Source organism: Oncorhynchus tshawytscha, linkage group LG12, assembly GCF_018296145.1.
Source record: "Oncorhynchus tshawytscha isolate Ot180627B linkage group LG12, Otsh_v2.0, whole genome shotgun sequence".
Lineage (NCBI taxonomy): Eukaryota > Metazoa > Chordata > Actinopteri > Salmoniformes > Salmonidae > Oncorhynchus > Oncorhynchus tshawytscha.
Window position 1 is genome coordinate 10,060,002 of NC_056440.1, and position 3,444 is coordinate 10,063,445.

Consider the following 3,444-nt stretch of genomic DNA (forward strand, 5'->3'; position numbering starts at 1 on the left):
TTAACTCTATATTCACATTCTGACAATTCCGTTAAATTATTACCAACAAAAAAAGCACCAAAAAGGTGTGTCTATTCAAAACCGAAGGGCAGATTGTCCTGTCTTGGACACACAGTGGTGAGAAAAAGTATGTGAACCTTTTGGAAATACCTGGATTTCTGCATAAATTGGTCATAAAATGTTTTCTGATCTTCATCTAAGTCACAACAGAAGACAAACACAGTCTGATTAAACTAATAACACACAAACAATTATACATTTTCATGTCTTTATTGAACACACCGTGTAAACATTCACAGTGCAGGTTGGAAAAAGTATGTCAACTCTTGGATTTATTAATAACTGGTTGACCCTCACTTTGACAGCAGCAACCGCAACCAAATGTTTTCTGTAGTTGCGGATCAGACCTGCACAACGGTCAGGAGGAATTTTGGACCATTCGTCCTAACAAATTTGTTTCAGTTCAGCAATATTCTTGGGATGTCTGGTGTGAACTGCTCTCGTGAGATGCTGTGGCATGACCTCAATCGGGTTGAGGTCAGGACTCTGACTGGTCGTATTTTCTTCTGTTGAAGCCATTCTGTTGTTGATTTACTTCTGTGTTTTGGGTCATTGTCCTGTTGCATCACCCAACTTCTGTTGAGCTTTAATTGGCGGACAGATAGCCTAACATTCTCCTGCAAAATGTCTTGATAAACTTGGGAATTCATTTTTCCGTCGATGATAGCAAGCTGTCCAGGCCCTGAGGCAGCAAAGCAGCCCCAAACCATGATGCTCCCTCCACCATACATTACAGTTGGGATGAGGTTTTGATGGTGGTGTGCTGTGCTTTCTTCTCCACACATAGTGTTGTGTGTTCCTTCCAGACAACTCAACTTTAGTTTCATCTGTCCACAGAATATTTTGCCAGTAGAAAAAACAAGAATGGTTTTCATGGGAGGACACCACGGAAGAAGCCACTGCTGTCCAAAAAAAACATTGCTGCACGTCTGAAGTTTTTAAATGAGCACCTGGATGTTCCAGTTGCTCTTTTAAAAACTTCAGACGTACAGCAATGTTTTTTTTGGACAGCAGTGGCTTCGTCACTCTTTTCTCTGTACAGTCATGGCCAAAAGTTTTGAGAATGACACAAATATTAATTTTCACAAAGTCTGCTGCCTCAGTTTGTATGATGGCAAGTTGCATATACTCCAGAATTTTATGAAGAGTGATCAGATGAATTGCAACTAATTGCAAAGTCCCTCTTTGCCATGCAAATTAACTGAATCCCCAAAAAGCATTTCCACTGCATTTCAGCCCTGCCACAAAAGGACCAGCTGACATCATGTCAGTGATTCTCTCATTAACACAGGTGCGAGTGTTGACGAGTACAGGGCTGTAGATCTCTCTGTCATGCTGATTGAGTTTGAATAACAGACAGGAAGCTTCAAAAGGAGGGTGGTGCTTGGAATCATTGTTCTTCCTCTGTCAACCATGATTACCTGCAAGGAAACACGTGCCGTCATCATTGCTTTGCACAAAAAGGGCTTCACAGGCAAGGATATTGCTGCCAGTAAGATTGCACCTAAATCAACCATTTATCGGATCATCAAGAACTTCAAGGAGAGCGGTTCAATTGTTGTGAAGAAGGCTTCAGGGCGCCCAAGACAGTCCAGCAAGAGCCAGGACTGTCTCCTAAAGTTGATTCAGCTGCGGGATCGGGTCACCACCGTACTGGTTGCTCAGGAATGGCAGCAGGCAGGTGTGAGTGCATCTGCACATACAGTGAGGCAAAGACTTTTGGAGGATGGCCTGGTGTCAAGAAGGGAAGCAAAGAAGCCACTTCTCTCCAGGAAAAACATCAGGGACAGACTGATATTCTGCAAAAGGTACAGGGATTGGACTGCTGAGGACTGGGGTGAAGTCATTTTCTCTGATGAATCCCCTTTCCAATTGTTTGGGGCATCCGGAAAAAAGCTTGTCCGGAGAAGACAAGGTGAGCGCTACCATCAGTCCTGTGTCATGCCAACAGTAAAGCATCCTGAGACCATTCATGTGTGGGGTTGCTTCTCAGCCAAGGGAGTGGGCTCACTCACAATTTTGCATAAGAACACAGCCATGAATAAAGAATGGTTCCAACACATCCTCCGAGAGCAACTTCTCCCAACCATCCAGGAACAGTTTGGTGACGAACAATGCCTTTTGCAGCATGATGGAGCAACTTGTCATAAGGCAAAAGTGATAACTAAGTGGCTCGGGGAACAAAGCATCTATATTTTGGGTCAGTGGCCAGAAAACTCCCCAGACCTTAATTCCATTGAGAACTTCTGGTCAATCCTCAAGAGGCGGGTGGTCAAACAAAAACCCACAAATTCTGACAAACTCCAAGCATTGATAATTCAAGAATGGGCTGCCATTAGTCAGGATGTGGCCCAGAAGTTAATTGACAGCATGCCAGGGCAGATTACAGAGGTCTTGAAAAAGAAGGGTCAACACTGCAAATATTGACTCTGCATCAACTTCATGTAATTGTCAATAAAAGCCTTTTACAATTATGAAATGCTTGTAATTATACTTCAGTGTTCCATAGTAACATCTGACAAAAATATCTAAAGACACTGAAGCAGCAAACTTTGTGGAAATTAATATTTGTGTCATTCTCAAACATTTTGTTCATGACTGTATATTTCAATGATGTCACTCTTGCTGCTGGTGATTCTCTGATCCACCTTTACACAGACGACACCATTCTGTACACCTCTGGCCCTTCTTTGGACACTGTGTTAACAAACATGCAGACGAGCTTCAATGCCATACACCATTCCTTCCGTGGTCTCCAACTGCTCTTAAATGCTAGTAAAACTAAATGCATGAACATCAACCGATCGCTGTCCGCACCCGCCCGCCCGTCTAGCATCACTACTCTGGACAGCTCTGACTTAGAATATGTTGACAACTACAAATACCTAGTTGTCTGGTTGGACTGTAAACTCTCCTTCCAGACTCACATTAAGCATCTCCAATCCAAAATGAAATCTAGAATTGGCTTCCTATTTCACAACAAAGCCTCCTTCACTCATGCTGCCAAACATACCCTCATAAAACTGACCATCCTACCGATTCTTGACTTTGGCGATGTCATTTACAAAATAGCCTCCAACATTCTACTCAGCAAATTGGATGTAGTCTATCACATTGCCATCCGTTTTGTCACTAAAGCCCCATATACTACCCCCCACTGTGACCTGTATGCTCTCGTTAGCTGGCCCTTGCTACATATCCGTTGCCAAACCCACTGGCTCCAGGTCATCTATAAGTCTTTGCTAGGTAAAGCCCCACCTTATCTCAGCTCACTGGTCACGATAACAACACCCACCTGTAGCACACGCTCCAGCAGGAATATTTCTCTGGTCATCCCCAAAGCCAACTGTCACGTTCTGACTATAGTTCTGTTATTTTATTCTT